The sequence below is a fragment of the Polyergus mexicanus genome, unplaced genomic scaffold (assembly GCF_030449975.1).
Source record: "Polyergus mexicanus isolate NDT 795.1 unplaced genomic scaffold, iyPolMexi1.0 SCAF_4, whole genome shotgun sequence".
Classification (NCBI taxonomy): Eukaryota; Metazoa; Arthropoda; class Insecta; order Hymenoptera; family Formicidae; genus Polyergus; species Polyergus mexicanus.
The window spans coordinates 2,550,670-2,570,407 of NW_027223324.1; the positions used below are offsets into that span (position 1 = coordinate 2,550,670).

Here is a 19,738-nt window from a genome sequence, read left to right on the forward strand (position 1 = left end):
TCGTGGTTGTATTGCCAAATGCTGAATTCCAGATATTAGCGACAAAATATCTGGAACACGTCATTTTCGAGCAAAAAGAAGTGTCAAAGATATTTGGAAAATTTCAATCGTAAAAAACACATTTACAAAACAAAATACCCATTTTCAATTAAATCTTCCAATTTCAAATGTGTTGTGTTATATAAATTGTTTCGTTACTTCTTGGTACTTTTGTCAGTTTTGCCAGTATCAATTTTTAGAGTTAGTGTGACATAATTCTTTATCGATCGGTTGTACAAGCACGTTATACAATACATATATACTCGTTATATCGTTATAATTTTTATATATATATATATATATTTTCACGTATTTCTTACGGTAATTTTTACGGTTGTGGTTTCTTTCACGTTCGCATTTAAATCCCGGCCATTTACTTGTTAGAAAGAAAACAATCGATCGATATTGATGAGGCGCAGAATTTGCTGTAAAACGGGCTTTAACAACCTCCTCCCACGAATTGCCATGGTCTACTGCCTTCGTCGATCTCTGTCGTTCACGTTTTCTGCATTCGCCGAGTGTGACAGTGCCGTATGAATGCCCTGTCTTCCCTCTTCGCACCTCGCACTGCAACAGCGTAGCGTCAGCTGTTGCAGTAGATAGGCTTCCATGGATGGTGTCTCTTCCACAATGTTTTCTTTTCCAACTCTTTAAACGATACTCGGCCAGATATATAGATAGCGCGGACTTATTTGTCATAATCATTACAATTTACGACGATCGCAACACGATCTTCGATCGAAACAGATAGTATAAAAATGTCTGATAAAATGTCTTTAAAACGTCATTTGATAGTGGGATAAAATTAAATTATTGACTCTTCGTAGTTAGAACAGAAAGATGTTTTAATTGTATTAAGTGATAATTATATGTTTATCAATATTAAAATGCTAATAAGTATTAAAATACATAAATCTATCGTGGAGGCTCCAACATTATCGTGCGCTTTAATCTTAAACTACTTCTCTTGAATTATTTCAGTGCCGAATGAATCGCAGCTTCGTGTAACCGTACTTCTCGCGTTTTTTCGTTGTAATATAAAATAAATATAGATCATATACAATAAAGATTCAGCTGTATAGCTGAATATGCAAGTACTTTCTATTTAACTTTTGCTCGAATGCGAGAAGTAGTAAGTATCGGATGAAGTTGCATCATTCGAGTGCGGCACCAATCTGTCTAGTACGCTATTGTAATTTCTAAACGATAATATTCTTCTTGTGGAGAATCGACCTAAATATCATTTTGCAACACAGTATGCCATCATCTCGTTGTTCTCCGAACGGAGCGTCATCAAAGTAACATGGCTATTCGAACACATGAACACGTGATGAACCTACGCACAGACTATACACATTTGCCTTGCCCTCGCCATCACTTTTTGCCCCACCATCGACAGGATGTCTCATCCACAGCAGCTTCTCGCCGCTTGATGTTCCTGCCTAGATAGTTTATTTACTTGTTCTCGTGTTAATGCATGTTTCTCCCAGTGCTTCGCGGAAACATCACAACGTGTTCTCACAAACTGAGGACAATCTAAACACGATACGACGTTTGTAACAATATTCGGCCGAATTTCTTTCCGGGATAAACGCATAAGTCTTTCATCATCGTGTGCGTGCGTCATGTATACGTGCTGTGCGTACTAAATACCAATTGCGTAACACACGAGCGATTACTTAATCAGAATATTTTATTTCGTTGTTTAGCTTATGCTTCTTAAAGAAGAATATATATTTTAATCAACAAAAAAATATCGCAAAATTGCGAAATTGAAATATGAGAGAAAGCAATATGAACCAAAAAAAGATCATCTTAATTTTTTCGGTTTAATTTGACAAAGTCCTTCGCAATGTTATCGTGGGAAAGGCGTGTGCTGGATGCGCGCGGCTAATGACCGATATCAACGCGGTAATGATAATCTTTCATGTATCACCGTCGTCCGCGGAGTTACGTGCACTCGAATTAAACCCGATTACATAGTTACAGGATCGCGCGACGAGATATTTATCTTGCCAACCCCACCGAGCCGTCGTAACGAAACTACAACGGCGCCAATCGATTCAGCCATTTATCAATTAATCTTATCGACGGGGCCGCGCCGGTGTACCCGTAACGAATTCCCGCTTTAATCACGTACAGCGGGCTATACTTTCGTAACGGCGGGCCACCTGCTCAACGTCTGCTCCGCTAATAGCGAGTTAATTGCATCAGGTACAGGGGAATCCCCTTTTCCGTCACTTCTCGCTCGCTGCCGCTGCCGAGAAAAGTACGCGTCGTTATCCTTGGAAAAGAATTACGCGACGATATACGTGAGAACTCACTGTCGCTCACCACGTGCTAATTTCGTTTCTAAACCGCCGTCGGTTTTACGTATATTACATACCACGATGCTTACCAAGAGACTCGTAATATAATTGCGACTTCTCTGGAAAATCGTATATTATGATCTTATTATTACTTTCTCGTCGCATTACTGCTGTTTTTTTAACAATGGTCTTCTTATCTGTTATTCTAGCCGTATATGAGTAGAAATGTGCTCCGTTATTTTTATGGTAATATGGCTTGGTAGTTTTATATAAATAATACTTTTATTATTGTAATGTATAATTAATGGATCGACAATCGAGAAAGCGTATTGCTTTAAATCTTTTAATATCTTTACTATAATAAATATTTCTGTTTAATTGTTATTATATCTACGTCAAAAAAATATGTGCTAATTTTTCAAATATATAAACTAATAATTACTAACGCTATATCGCATACAACGTTGTCTTATTTTTATAAAAGCGTTCTAAACCTGCTTCTAAACCGCTACTGTCAACAGCGAAATATTAAACGTCACCGTTTCCCGGATGTCAAATATTGAATCGCGTTCCTCGTATACAATTTTATTATTCGAACAAATGCATAGCTAATTTTATATGTTAACACATATAATAAAACAACAAAAATGTACACGAGAAATATAAAAATATTATAAGAAACACGATTAAGTCTCCACATTTTTGTCACCTTATAGCAAATAATATCATAGCATCAAACTAATCGTTAAGAAAATTTTTAATTTTACTGCTATATTTCCTCCGCCACGAAAGAGTTTAATCAGCCGAAAGGCTTTCCCGATAGGTACACAGTGCCCGGCATGCAAGGGTGTTTTCAGGGATGTTCTCGACGAGTTTTCGAGGTCCGGATTACCTTATCTAAGAGCTTCACTCGCTCGCGCCAATTCCGAAACGAAATCCATGGCGATCCATATACCGAGGCGTTTACGCGGCGATTTAACCTGGAGAGGACGATCCCTTCGCGGGCCACGGCTAAATCCGTAGAGCGGTTATTATACGATATACGGACTATCGGGCCGTATATCCGCCACCCTCTCCTTGTCGTGTTTCACGGTTTCTACGAGAGTGATCCGACGATTGCTATACCGACCTGTCGCTTATTGTAATCTGCCGCGTTTACGCGGATCTCAGGTTGTCGAGTATTGTTGTCAATACAAAAGATTCTATCGCGTTATCTTATTAAAAGACTAGACTTTCAATTTTCTAGCAAAAATCGTAGAGACTCTGCTATTTATAGAACTATCAATAGTTTCGATATCGAGTAGAAATTTGCGGGGTAAACTGGTGTACGGATATTGTATAGATTCCATAAATAGAAGTTTGATAACAATAAGGCATTACCATTATTAAGAACTTTATTCGATTACTCCCCCACATTTTCTCATTCGTTTTACCAATCTTTTACTTCTCCTATAGTCGACCCTCGAAAATCAATGTACCCCGAATCGAGATTGTATTTATAATCGTTTAATTATATTTATTTAATATTAACTTTATGAAAAGTTTATTGAGTCTCGAGCATACTTATATTAAAGAGACCAAGTGAAAGAGAATATTACGATCGATAGCTTATATTTTTTTATTTCACGCCAAGAGAAATCTAGATTTGCGCGTGTAAATCATCGAACAAGTTTTTAGATAAGATGCGCGTGATTTCAAATTAATTTTGCTCATTCTCCATAAAAATTTATAATTTCTCAAACATTTCAATGCTCGAGCTATTTTTGCACTATTGTGGCACTCAAATTATTTTTTGTAACTGCCATGACTGCCATGAAAAAGCTTTAAAATACCGATCAGAAGTCGTTGAGGGAACGGAGGGAAAAAGACGGAACCAGGGAGAAAGGGTTTAGTGGGGCCCGCGAGGTCCGATTGATTGATCGACGCACCCCCGCGCAAAGTCAGATACCGAAAGACCGAACTTTTCCCATTACCGTCAATATGCAACCTAGACATTGGTTTAACGTTACGGGCGCCAGGGCATCGGTACCGCAGTAAAAGGGAACCGGTTAAATCGCGTCGACGACCTTTATTGCCGTCTTAAGGTAGTTAAGTTAATCCGCGCCGTAGCGAAAACTGCGGGGGTGCCGCGCCCGTGCGAATCGAATCGCCTTTTGGTGTATCTCGCTTCCGAGACAAAAACATTAACATAAATCACGGAACGGAGGAATGAGAGAGAAACAGAGAGGGAGAGAGAGAGAGAGGGTGAAAGAGAGGAACAGCGAAAAAGAGGGACGGGCAACCCGGATTGGACGTTTATTCGATTCACTTTGTGCATCCCCTCGCGACACCCTTTTACGGTACCGATGAATTTCATCCTCTGCCTTGGCAATTAGTGCTGCGAAAACTTACGGGTGATTTGTTTTTAAAAAGAAACGCAAGTTGCGAAAATGTGGAACTGTATATACATAATTATTGATCTCGTTGAGGATAGAGAAAAATAAAAGAGTTTTCTCAAATTTGACAATCTAGTTTTAAGAACGTAGAAAAAAAAAAGTTCATCTTTCCCCCCCCCCCAAAAAAAATAAAGTAAGATTTAAATTTGTCTATAAAAAATATTTACATAAAAAGATATAGAGAAATACCCATGGATCTGTAAATATAATTTACAAATGTAATGAGAGAATTTCAGATATTTTAAAAAAAGATTTAATAAAATTGTCTCTCTCTCGCCTCTTTCCCATTCTCTTTCTTATATTTCTACTTTTTATTTTTCTAAAAAATGTTTTTGCCGTTTAAAATCTTTGACATTAAAAATAGAATACCGTGAAAAAATTCTGGCGAATAACATTGCATTGAATATGCCAGTCTTTCATGTATATAAGACACAGAGTGCGAATATATGAAAAATATTGATATATAAGAAGAGATGGAAAGTTTTCAGTCACATGAGAGAATGCATGTACACGCGCGAGAATGTGCAAAGGGATGGAAAGGAAAGAAGGTACCACTTAACCCTACCTCCACGACCGTTTCCATCGAACGCACCTCGCGTTGCACAAGTGCCAACCCTCGACCTCAACTCTTTCGCTTTTAGCGGGAATTCGATGAATTGCCAGCCGCTACGGGCAATAAATAATGCATTTTGTGTTTGCCCCCGGTAAAAGGGTCCACCCTTAACAAAACCCCTCCCTCGCCACTCGCGTGCGATGTGAACCTAAATTTTAGATCGACTTTAGCTGAAGGCGACCGAAAGTGTATTCTGGAGAAACGATTGAGAATTGATAAAGCTAGTTATTGATAAAGTTAAATTCGAGAAGGCAATGTTTTGTGCAAAAAGACTTATTTATCGCGCTTTTTCTTTATATATGTCTATCAAGTAATTTATGAGATTAAATAATGCAAAAAAAATCTTAACTATTGCATTATTGCAAATATAAATTTATACGCGTTATTTATATATATCTGTGATAATTCGCAAATTTATATTATATTTCTCGAGAAAAAAAAAATGAAAATAAAATATAATTTAACACTCACCGATACGGTGCGCAACGGCGAAGTTGCAGAACATAACGTTGATCTGTAAAATATAAATACATTTAAATTATATAAAGCGATTTAAGTAATTAATATTCAGAAGTCATTAATTTTATTCCAATAAATAATTATTGCGCTTTATTATATAAATTGTTATATTTATCTGTGTTTCAATCATGTGCGTTTAAATATTTAATTAAAAAAAATTTGTGTTTTTAGATATAAGCTTAAATAAAATGGATAAATAGAAGTTTAATTTTTATACAAGTATTCTAAAGAACTACAAATCTTTTATACATACATATATATTAAATAATGTAAGATAAATCATTATCTCGAAGAGATAAGCAAGCAATTTTACAAACAGCAAATAATAAGTTATTAAAATTACGAATTGTTTACCTCATGGTTGCTTCGCCGATGCCTGATGCCTCCCTGGGCCTCCTTCTCCTCTCTTGGTTGTTCTTTATTGCTCCTTAATGGCGCTCACATTCATTCGCGAAAACGATAATTACGATTATGCGCGCATTAATCACCAAAATGACAATGATCGCGCGAAACTTTACATAACACTTTGCCATGTTAATCGTATATAATGCATATTTTATTTTATATTACGACGGAAGAACGTGATAACTATTATACGAAGCTACGATTCGTTTGACCCTGACAATCGCGCGATCGAATTCATACAACATTATCTCTGCTGTTAAGAAATAGTATACGTATGTATTTTATAAGGCATTTTTATTAATTATATCATAAGTAATACGACACGAGATACGAAGCATCATGCGTCGTTCGTTACCTTTCCACTCGACTCTCGCCGTACGAATAACAAGGTGACTGTGTGTATACGCGCTGTATTCTTTATGTAAACATAAACGGCGTACGTGACAATAACATAAGACTTCAATCACTACTACAAAATATTGAACATAAATTTTATGAAATAAATACGCCAAAAATATTACGTTTTTCCAATGTTAAATTAAGTATTAATAAACAATTAATGTATTATAGTTTTTCCTTACTTAAATTACTTCTCTTGAATTATTTCAATGTCAAACAAATTACAGCTTCGTGTAACCGTAGTTCTCGCGTTTTTCCGTTGTAATATAAGATAAATATAGGTAATATGCGATTAACATGGCGACTGCTATATAAAGTTCCGCGCGATCGTTGTCATTTTGATGATTAGTGCGCGCATAATCAGTAGTTATTGTTTTCGCCAGTGAGTGTCACGTGAGTGACAAGGAGTAATAAAAAGCAATTAAGAAAGAAGAAGGAGGTCCGGGGGTGGTATCGGTGGGGCAACCATGAAGTGAGCAATTTACAATTTTATTAATTTATTATTTGTTATTTGAAAAAATTGCGCTCCCTTATCTCGATGATAATAACATATCTACATGATTTGCGTATATATAATATAATATGTGTATTGTATAAAATATTTTAGAAGTATTTATAAAATAATTAATAAATTATATTATACTTTTATAGAGAGAATTCTTTAGATTATTTCTAAAAAGATGTTAATTTTTTTATATTTAATATAAGTATCTAAAAACAAATTTTTTTCGAGAAAATTTCCTTTATTGAATGTTTCTATATAAAGAGACATAAATAAAAATTTAATAAAGCGCAATAATTATTTGCTTGAATAAGCTTAATCACTCTATAATTAATTACTTTTTTTAAATCGATTTATATTATTTAAATATATTTGTATTTTACAGATCAACGTGTTATGTTCTACAACTCCATCGTTGCGTATCGTACCAGTGAGTATAAAGTAATATTTAATTATACGCCATACACTTATATACGAATTTGAATTATTATGATAGGGATGCTTGATTAAAAAGGGTAAAGCTACGTAAACATTGAAATACTATAGAAACAAACCTTCGGAGGATCGATGTTCTCTACTCTACGACTAATGAACGATCATTGAAAGTAACGAAACAATATAACATAGAATAAAAGAAAACCTTCAAACTCAGATCGCTTCGAGATAAATTTCTGGACAATACCGGTGTTACGTAGACTGGTGGACTTGTTACGGGCAACGGAAAATTGGAAGCGAAATAGCGCGGAAGGGAATGGCGAAGTATAATGGTACCGCACAACATTATAAGATGTGCATTGTCCGTAATTTAACGGAGCAGATCAGTATTGCCAATTACGGACAACTATTATATAGATACCCGCTCGTACACAAGAACCAGCGCTCTATAAGGCGATCAAACTTGTTAGCTTTGAATTCATTCGTTTACAGGAACGAATAATCGATATTGTGTCTTGTTGGCATTTTCAAATAAATTCAAAGCACTCACAACAATAGCATTTGATGCATTTGACAATTATTATGTGATTATAGAGTTATTATCTAAAACTTTTATAAATAATATCGCTATAATAATACCAATAATAAATTTTTATTATAAACTATATAATAAAAATATTTATTGTCTAATCTATTTTTTTATCAAATTTCATAAATTTATTTACATTAAAAATATTTTTTTAATATTTAAATAAATAATATTTAAAAAAATTAAAAGAATTCAAATTTTAAGAAATCTTTCTCTCTCCCTCTTTCTCTCTTTTTCTCATTTAAAGCGATCATTATACGCTAAATGATATACAATATAATAAATTGCAAAACATTTGTATTTGTACGTATTTTGCAATTTCTAATTAATTACACATTCGTATCTCTTTGTATACTATTATCTTAATACTGACGTTATAAATTCAGACACAAGCGTATTACGTGCTCGTGAATACAAACGATGAGAGAAGGAGATTTTAAATCCGATGGATTTTTAATTTCTTCTCAATTCTTATCTGCGAGGGAACGGCAAAACAGAATAACAACGAATGAAGAGAATTGGCAACTTATCATGGTAATAATTAATGTGCGAGAGCAAAAGGAAGAGAAAAAGAGAGAGAGAGAGAGAGAGAGAGAGAGAGAGAGAGAGAGAGAACTTCTACAACTGCTTTTATTTAGCGCGAACACAAAAATTGCTGGCTTAATAGATTATTAATTGACATTTTGGCCACTTGGTTACCAAACAAAAATTTATCAAATAGTGGTTCCATATTACGCATAATTAGAGAAATTCAATGTTGAATTAAACGAGAAACTTATAAAACTATGATAAAAGTATATCTTTAAATGTCATTAAAATTGATTAATCAACAATAATGTACATCGGAATACCTAGATTTAAAAGAAGACTAAGAAGCGTCACAATACGAGTAAATGCGGCAAATAAATGTTTGTAATGAAAACTAAAATATCGTTTCAATAATAAGGTATGTTACCTGGAGTTGAGTCGCGAGGAACGAATGTTTATCGCAACGCGAATGGTAACATTTTCCGCGTAACAGTTGCCCTTACCTGAAACAAACAGAAAAGGTATACTTCGTTTAGCCAAACATCCCAGAAAATAAGAAATACTCATATTTTCAGTACACGAAGATAGCAAAAACCGCGAACAATGGTCGCCTCGGAAAAAAACAGCTTTCACGCTATTAATTACTTTCTCCGCGTATCATGCCGTAAAGCACGGAGGTTTTGTTAGTACCGGGGTTTATATTTTCCATATTTCAAGAGGTTCATTAATCATGCGTAATCAATGGTAACCGATCGATTAAAGCACCCCGCTTCTATCCACAAGCGCCGAGATAAGAGCGCGCGGGATGACGAAGAAAGGAAGGAAACTTTCTTATTAACACAATCAATCAAATCGCCTCGAATTTAAAGCATTTTTCACGATTTTCCGCGTTTCTGAGCAGCTCGCTGAAAAAAATTCTCATCGGCGAGAGGCCAACGATCGGTTTCGCGGGAAGGAGGGGAGGTTCTGCCAATCGATGCAGAATTAAGAAGCGACGCTTACTTCTCGGGTGGCTAATTACGAAAGCGTGATCACCCGCCGGAAATGATTGCTACATACCACTTTGTCTCCGTCTTATTCGTAGAAGCAAAAAGATATTCGTCTCATAGTTTTTGAAACTACTGCAATATATACTTAACTCTAGAGAAAGTGAAAACTATACGATTTATTTTATGCCCAAGATTATTATAATAATTTTACATAAATAATTGTTTATTATATTGATAAAAGTTAAAAGCATAAATAAAACTACATAATCGAAATTTTAATCCTAATGTAAATATCTTTTTTTATTATATTGTACAAACACTCATACATAATTACTCTCCATCGCGTATTTAACTTTTCACAATTTTTTCCATCAAAACCGCAGCGAAAGGTTAAGTCTGTCGGCTTAATTGTTTACGAAATATCAGCGCGCGGAAGAAAAGAAGGAAGTTTTAAACTCGTAAAAGTCTGGAAAATGAGCACGGGCCACTTATTCCCTTTGTTTACCGCGCTTCTCGCGTCGCAAGTCTTATTACGTTTCGCATTACGTTCGCCTATAACGTTTTAAATGTCATCAAACTGCTTTCTTTAATTAACTTCGAAATTTTAATATAGTAAAATATTAGAAAGAAGAAGTCGTTTACGATGCCTAATTTACACTCTTTTGTTTTACGAGGGTCGTAGCAGCAGTACGTAACATCATGAAAATTGCTCGATAAATTTAAGTGTCCGAAATGATGCCTCTATAACGGTATACTAATCATATTCCAACCCCCCCGTCCAACCCCTGTCAACTATCTTCATTTGCAGATGGCTTTACATATAAAAAGTGTCTCATTGTCTCCTCATCTTTCGAAAGATATAACAAGTAGCGTAATAGGGGATCCGATTACGTAAAATTAATTGAGAATTCTAATACAATAATAAAAGTAAAAAGAAAAATTATATAAATCATTACTTTCTATATTAGATATATAAATAATAAATTTAAAAAGTATGTATAGAAATTCTTTATATATTTTTCTCAAGTCTCCTTTATTTAACATTAAAGTATAATCTCTTGGAAGTAAATAAAAGTATAAGAGATAAATTTTACACAAAGCAGGTAAAAAATAGCGAGACGTATATGACGTTACATGTTTATCAAAGCGTCTCTCTTGCGGTGGATGAAAATGCAATGTAGCCTTTCAATATTTCACGTGCGGAAACATCAAACCATATCGGATTATTCCGAGTAATAAAAATATCTGATTCGTAGAGACAGTAATGAGTGATCAAATATTACATGTAATATTTCCGTAACATGCCGTCGCATATTCTGACACAAGCTTCGTTAAATATCATATCCCAAATAAGAGCGCGACAATGTCTGGCAAGATTTCTAAAGCGCGTCTACACCCCCGCGTGACTTGTGAGTTTAATATTTAACACCTGTGACGGTTAGTCGGGGTAGTTGGTGGTTCGCAGACGCATACTCATAGATAATCGCGGACGACGATGAATTACATAATTATATCCTTACGAGGTGATTATGCCACTTGAAAAGTTCCAATGTAACAATTGTATGTTTCTCGAAAAACAGCAATTAATTTATTTTGATAAACATATGTATCACGGTGTAATTTTATAATAGTATGATTAAATTATATATATATTCTTATGGTATTCTTTACCACGTTATAAAAAGAATTCCGTTTTCAGTATCAGGATAACAACTAGAAAAAATGTCAGGTCATTCGTGTTTGAAAAGAATTAAACCGAATTATATTATAATTGAAATATCTTAAATCTTTGTTTGCCGCGCAGACATTAATATTTTGCAAGAACAGTGATAGGATCAGCGATAGAATAGCTATTTCATTCTACTCAATGATAACCTTTTATGCTGAATTAATCATCATGTACGTCATAATATTCGAGAAAATAAATGAAAATGACGCGCATCTAGTAAAACGATGATACTGTTAGATCTTCATCTTATTATTCTATAGATAAATAAATGTAATAGCGATATTCTTTTTTTTCTTGCTTTTTACATTAAGGAAAATTATTTCGTCCTTTTTCATTCTAAAAAAGAGAAAGAATATGATAGACGAAGCTCTTTCGTATATTCCTACATACATGGAGAATCCTCACTTTCTCGTAGATAGAATTGGAATCTCCTAAACTCTTGGCGATGAGAACAAAAGGAAAGAAACTTTCAAGATCGAACCGTAAAGTCGAGGAACTCTTTAGTGCACGTGTTCGCCTGCTCGTGGCGTCCACCGATTCGTTTTCTCGACTCGTTCCAACGGTATGGCAGGTAGAAGAGCTTGGAGACGATTTCGACGTTTTCTCTCTTTCGCACGTTGCGACAGCCTGATAGTGTCACAGTGTTATTTTACGTACAACCTCACGCGCGAACGCCCGATAAATTCGCCCGATCGATTTTCCACGGCTTCGCACCTCGTAGCGAGTTAATTGGCCGGTAATCCAGTAAATAACGAAGCAGCCGGTGATAAATCCGAGTCGAGCGGCTCCTTACCGTGCCTGAAACCCTGTTACTAACATCATCGTAACCTGTTCACTCTAGCAGTTGATTTAGATGCGGCTCCTGGAAGTGCGCGCAACGTTTATCGCGTGTGAAACAGGTGATGTTATCGAATACAATATGTCTATTAACAATATAGCGCGAATAAAAATTACAGATTCCAATTTGCACTAGTCTTGATCATGTATCGATTGAATTAATGATAAAGTTTAAATAAAGAATTTCTCTATTACATCTAATTGCCGTTTTAATTGTTTTGTAGCTACAAACTTTATTTTTTAAAGAGAGATGACAGTCTCTTGCTCTTATTGTTGGACGTCGATATACAATATAATTGTTATCGAACGTTCATGATACATTTATGACAATTTTTAAATCATCGATCATAATTTTTATCTTTTTACGATCTGCTTTAGTCATCATGCAATAAAGATCATTGAATACCTGTTCAATTTTATTGCGCATCATTTTCAATCATTTGCATAACGCATACTTTTCATTTTACATGCCATTTTATGAGAAAACACGGTAATCGCGAAAACAATTAACACCATGTGGAATTTTCAGCAATTTGGAGCGCAAAATATTGCCTATCTCGTTGGGGAATAATTGATAATCAAATTATCAAGATAAAAAGAATCTCGTGGAAATATTTCATAATTATGCGTGATGTAAAATCAGTTATCAAACTATTCGGTGCGCTGTATTGGTTTACGTATTTACTCTGCCAATAATACAACAAATAATAAAATATATTTTTCCAAAAATATGCATTAAAAAAAAATGTTTTTTTAATCAAAAATTTCGAGTCCCTGTTATATGTAAATTGCAATTAGTATAAATACTTTTTGATAATAATATAGTGAGATGCTTCATATATAATACATAAAGAATTTATTTTGAAATTTAAAATCATTATACAATATATATAATAAATATAATTGATAGAATTATATTCAAAAATATTTAATTCTCTTTCTCTCTTTTATCTCTGTATCTATATTAAAAATATAGTCTATCAATACTCTATTAATAACGAAATATTTCGATCATAAATAACAATCTATGTAATATCTAAATATTTCTCTGTCTCAACATTGTATTTTCGACAACACTGTTTCTTTGCATGATCGATACTAGTCGCATTGCCGTACCGATATTGAATTCATGTTCATGGCTAGAGTGTCTCTCGTTCCAATACGGTCCGGTAACGCTTAACTTTGCCACGTTGTTTTACGCGAAGCCGGGCTGATGAGGGGACGACACTCGATTCATTCTCGGCTCAGTCACAAGATGTGATCAGCGGCAGTTTTATCGGGGAAAAATAATTACAATCGACCGTCTAGTAAGCGCGCCATCCTCTCCGATCATCCATCCACCCCACATACATACATTCAGCCCATCGCATCGCGACACCACTTCACGTATTTGCGGTTCGCCGATCCTGTACAAAATCCTAGCCGTCGTTATTATACTCTTGGTGCTCTTTATTATGACTTTCGCGTAACGTAATGATGTGTCGCCAAAAGCGAATTGCGGACAACAACGCTAACGACGATACGCCCGTCATTATATATTTATATTCGTATGCGGTTAATATTAAAATTATGTGCGAAACGCTTTAAGCAACTAAATTACGTTTCGATCGAATAGGGAAGAAACGAAATTCTTCAAATATTAAATCAAAATTTTATATAATTAATTTATGTGGATATTATCCACTTGCTCTTAAGTAGGTTAATTCTCGCAATTTGTGCGGCTCATATAAATCATATTTAAAATTAACCGTACATAAATTCTGGTTAATGGTGTAAAGTCCGAAACTAAGATATGAGACACTAACAAAATTATTCATAATTTTATATAGATCATTACAGAAAGCTAACTCTTCTTCCTATATTGAAAAATACATCTGTCGCAATTATTATAATATATTGTTTATCTCGCATGAATATAAAAAAATCTTTAAATTATTGTATATCTTAGGTATAACAAAATATTTAAAAAAATCTTTGACAAATTTGCGAAAAATTTGTAAAAACAAAAATATAAACCTGCGCGTAAAATAAATTCTATTATCAAGGTATTTTTTTTATAAATAATACAAAGCGTTTAAAATTTACAACCGATTGAAAACTTTCTCGATTAGTAATTTTTGCTGCTATCTTGATTTAAAGCACAGTATTTTTCATTCACCAACATATCCGCAAGCGTGAAACAAATTTCAAATAGAAATATGCCTGAAATGAATCTATGGTAAAATAATCCGTAAAATAACTAAAAGGAATGATATATCCAGCATAAAATCACTGTTAATTCCACGAAACAGCAACGTGAAAAGCCCGAGTGCTCTAATGGCAAGTGTTTATCCGATAGCAAATGTGAAAAACGCTCTCGAGCGAATCTGCTCGTTCGTGTTGTCGCGCTTATATGTGTTTCGCGCCTTCGCACGCTCTTCACCGTTCGCGCGCCGACACGCCGAGATCGTTAACCCTAATGGCATTCCCAGGGAGTTGCGTAGAAACTTTAGGACGCGCACGATTTTCCGGGAAGCTCTTCTTCATCGAGTTTATCGGTGCGATCTTTCTTTGCCGCGCAAGTCGCGTCGATCCGACGACTCAACGAGATCGTGACTCCCGCAAGACGATTTTTTAAAAGCGACTTTACTCAACTTTTAACGCTCCTTCCATTTGCGTACGCATCTTTTGGTAATAAAGAAACGCGCGCGGATGCGAAGCACCTTGCGTATCTCTGCATAACAGTCTGAATATACGGTCTATTCTAGATTCATAACTATTAATACTAGTATGTACGCGCGTACGCGGGTATGAGCCAGGACTAGGTTCTTGGCCGATGTTGACCACTTCTACGTCTCATCAATGGCGCATTCAGACACACGCAAACGCGAATTTATCAACGGGAATGAGCCACCGCCAGCCTGTTATTTGTAGTCGTCGTGCCGAGTTCTCAACGTGCTCCGTTCACAGCGCATTCGCGATACTGCGCGCGCCGCAAAAAAATCATCGTGCCGATGTAAATTAGCCATTGCGATTCTCTAAACATAGACGAGCGCGCGAATTTCCGGAATTCATCTGTCGGATTTCAGGATAAGCCATTATTGCAAGAGGCATTTGCATTGAGATAAGCTTATTCATGCAGATTAATGATAATATATACGCGCAAGTAATACAGGTAATTTTTTATTTACCATTTTATTTATAATTAGAATACTTGTATAAAAAATGTTTTTCTCTTTAATTATAGCCGATTGCTACAATTTCGCAAATACAATAATTAAAATTTTAATTATGCCAAATATTTTGACGCAAAATACCGTTTTCATTATTGGATCTAAAATTATTAAAATGGAAATACGACTTTGATAAAGATAATAATTTTATTGAAAATTATATCTAAGATTATTACGTAAATGCATTTGTATACATTGTCTTGTATACATAATGATTCATATTTCAATTTTCTCTTGCCGTCAATTTCCAGATAGCAAACGAGTCTGCGATTATTATAATCACGTGATGTTCCATATGAATTATCTTATCTAAATGCATATCGCCTTGAGCGATAATTGCGTCATTTTTTACGCGGAAGAAAAATTTTTTATTTCCAACTTTACCGATCATAATCGAACACTTCTTCAAAACTTACAGCGGTTTTGTATAATAAGATACGTTCGATACATGCAACAAAGAAACATGCAATGAATTATCTCAAAAACAACATAAATGATAAATCAAAAGCTGTAGTGAAAGAGGGAAGTTTCAAGATAACTTGCGACCTAGCAAATTTTTCATTATCTCGCGCCATAATCTATTTACGGAAAAGATTTAAAGCCAGGACGTGCAGCTCGGGCAGTCCGAATTCATTATTCCTTTAAAAATATTAACTTCACTAAGTCTACCACTTTCTGGGAGAAAAACAAACCTATGCAAAGAAGCGATAAAAGTTTTGTATCGATAAAAATTGTGAGTCGGATTCATATTCTCTTCGAGATTTTGCAAATTTTTATATTTTGGTTTCTATTATATAACGTATATTATTGTATAAGTATCTTGATAAAATATTTGTTAAAAAAAAGGTGACTCTGTAAGATAAAAAAGAATATCGCACGTACTATCCAAAAATAATCTTGTTTGATGTAACAAAAATTATGACTAATGTCTGTCTTTTAAAACACATTGACCGAATGTCATTTACATTTGATAAAGTCATCAACAGACATTTTCTTTTTCGATACGTTATAAATTCACGTATACATGTTAGGATTAGAAATATTTCAGTGACAATTCTTCGAAAGTTTCCTGTCCGGAGGGGAATAATTAACTGAATCAAATAATCGCCGTTGCACTATATTTCCAAGTCATAATTCAAGCGCGATACATATTTGCAGCTGTGAGTCGCTACGCTTGTCGCAATTAAATTTATGCCATTCTAAGAATAAGTGTCGTTGAAAATAGAGTTCTGTTGTCATTGCTTTGTTTGATATATTTCACGCTCGTAATCAGGTTTGAGTCAAATCGAATTTGCCGCTGTTCGACGAAAAGCTACAAATTATATTGAGAGCTATTCCATTTCGTTTTCATTTATATTGCTCCTTTATATTATTAATTTTTGCGATATTAAGTGAAAGTAAAGCGTGTTTATCTAATATTTTAATAAAGCATATTAATTTCTCTGCCAAAATACAATAATATCCTTTGCCAAATTTTCATAATTTAAATCTATTTATTCTTATCAAATTATTGTTTTTTCTAAATATATAAGATCTATGTTTTATTAAAAAATCAAATTTTTATTTTATTCCGAAAATAATATTATTCTTTTTACATGCATTAGATATCGCTATTTAATTTGTAGCTTACAATACGTAATCATTAACTTTTATATGTTTTACCAGCTTCTCAACATATACATAAACATATTAAAATGTAACTTTGTACAACTTTGAGAAACGTGATAGCGCATATGGCGAGTCCATTGCACACATAAATTAAGGCATTTATTAATGCAAATTAAATGACGTGGTCGTGTAAATAAATGATGCCAACAAAAAAAAACGACTACATATACCGGTTCCCAATAAGCTCGCGATTGCGGAAGCTGAAACACACTACTGCGAGCAAAGCGAAATATACTAGAGCCGCTAAGAATGGAGCGTATACAGTAAATCTGTCTCGTTTGGCACGTTTGTGCCTATTTCCTCGAATAAATGATTTACTTATCAATTATTAAGCACGGGCTATGCGCAACATATCAAGATTTATATCCATGATCATCGAGCACTATCTTTTCGCGGTTCTATTATACGATATACATACATATTTATATCTCAATGCAAGCCAATTGAAATTATTATCGAGAGCAGTAACATAAATAAGAGCCTTTTTTGTATTTTATTTGAAATATTGATTAATGTACGCTAGTTATATATCTAAATATGTAAATTCGGAAGTCTATTTTGGCAACATTCTTGCGAGAAGAACAAATTATCCTTAGCGAACTGAATACGATAATAAATTTGTCAACAAAGGGGCAGTTCGTACGCCGCGTAGAGTGCAAAGAGCAACTATTCCCGTAAACGCGGAGTGAGAAACTCGAATAAGAGAAAGAGAAAATGCAACGCATGGCAATGCCACTATTTGTGTGTGTGCGAGCCGATGTTCCTCCGACTTCCTGAAATAGGAGCAAAATGGAACAAAGTCGACGAGCAAACGCGGCGCGGATCAGCTCAGCTCAGCTTGGTTCGGCTCGGCTCGGCTCGGCTCAACCCCCCACAACGTTCTCGGCCGGGACTCGAATATATCGACGTCGCACACACAACCAAGCGGTAAATCCATCGTGCCGTTCGGTATGTAAATCGCTTATCGCTCCTAGTGGGCCACTCGGTATAATTAGGTAGGTAGGTAGGTAGCTGTGGGGTAAGTAAGTATAGGTAGATAGAAATGGCATCATGCGCGCCGGGCATGTATCTGCACGTCTAATGGCGAGGAGGACGAGAACGAGGCAGTCTCGCGGAATTAGGCTCTTCCGTTGTTTCTATTACAAAATAGATGGCACGATATTGCGAGTCAACGTCGTCGCGCGGCTAATCTCCGTTTTTTCCACCGGAAGATAGCGTAATCGCGCGAATAAGCTCGACGATTCGTGAAAACGATCGCGGGGGGAAAAAGAAAACCCAAAATAAAGAAGCTATTATTTCACATAATTACAATTCTTCGAATTATTTTATCATTTTTGCATTTGTCGTAATTTAGTGCTTATAACCATTTTTAAAGAGATTTCTTAGAGAGAAATAGACATCACATAAATTTATCATATAAGAAATTTTTTTTAAAAATGACATGTATAGACGTGTGTGAATATAATTTTCTATCTATTAAAACAAAATTATTATGTAATATGGTCAATTAGTTATACAATTTATTAATATATATTGAGTGATATATATAAAATCTTACGAGTTCTAAACAGAACTAGAATTTTATAATATATTATCTCTATTTACGTTAAACCTATAAGACCTCATTTGTGTATGACAAGGTGCGATAAGATCGAGAGAGAGAGAGAGAGAGAGAGAGAGAGAGAGAAGTTCTTATAAATTATTATATAAACGATTTAGCAGGAAAAATATGTTTCGATGGAACTCATGTATTTTGAAAGTACGCCGAGATGGTAATCTGTTTACCGTCAACTTCGCGGTTTTTCCTGACATTACAAAATATAGTTATGCAATATTGTTAAATTTTCCATAACAATTTTATTTTTCTATTTGCTTATCGATCTTTCTGTAAAGTACTCGGAATTCTCTTTCTAGCGCCTACGTAATAGTAATAGTAATAATTAATATTGCTACGAGTAGACATGTGACTAGTATTAAAGTTAAACAAGTCAATGTCAACGCAACTAATTTACCTATCAATGTGTTCCATCAAAATACAATTTGATACAAATCTGGTTTTTCTTTTTCATACTGCACTTTGTTAGCTGTCCGTAACGTCTCACGCGATCATTTTGTCATTCACTGATTGTTTTCGCAACGCAAATTGTATTTGTAGAACAATTTTAGATAAATTGTCGGATGTTATTAGCATTGAATCAAAGCATGACAATAAGTTTCGAATTTAGTAATACTTGGAATTTATTTCAAAACAAGACATCCGTAAATTGATACGACAGCATCTTATTTATTAATTTTAAATCTTATCGCGTAGAAAAATTTAAATTTTTTTAAAAATTGTATCAAGAATTATATACCTAATTATACAATACATAACAGAGTAGAAAGTGTAATTTGATACATATTATGCAAGAAAATATGATTCATTATAATTTCGTCTAATAAAACGTCATAAGTCTAATAAAAAAACATATGAGTTTAATAACACGTGAACTCAATGTCAGCTTCATATTGTCACATTGACAATCATAAA

The 19,738-nt window shown here is 34.5% G+C and overlaps 1 protein-coding gene across 15 annotated transcripts in view; it reads right to left on the reverse strand.

Annotated features, from left to right (window-relative positions):
• Foxp (forkhead box P) overlaps window positions 1–19,738 on the reverse strand; it is a 262,057-nt gene that overhangs the window by 226,343 nt on the left and 15,976 nt on the right. The window contains exons 2-3 of one of the 15 annotated variants that reach the window (XM_070294702.1): window positions 9,201–9,276; window positions 5,868–5,910 (exon numbers count right to left, since the gene is read on the reverse strand). The exons of the other annotated variants lie outside the window; for them this stretch is intronic. The gene's annotated coding sequence lies outside the window, so the exon portion shown is untranslated. The remainder of the gene's footprint in view (window positions 1–5,867; window positions 5,911–9,200; window positions 9,277–19,738) is intronic. 15 annotated transcript variants of the gene reach the window in all.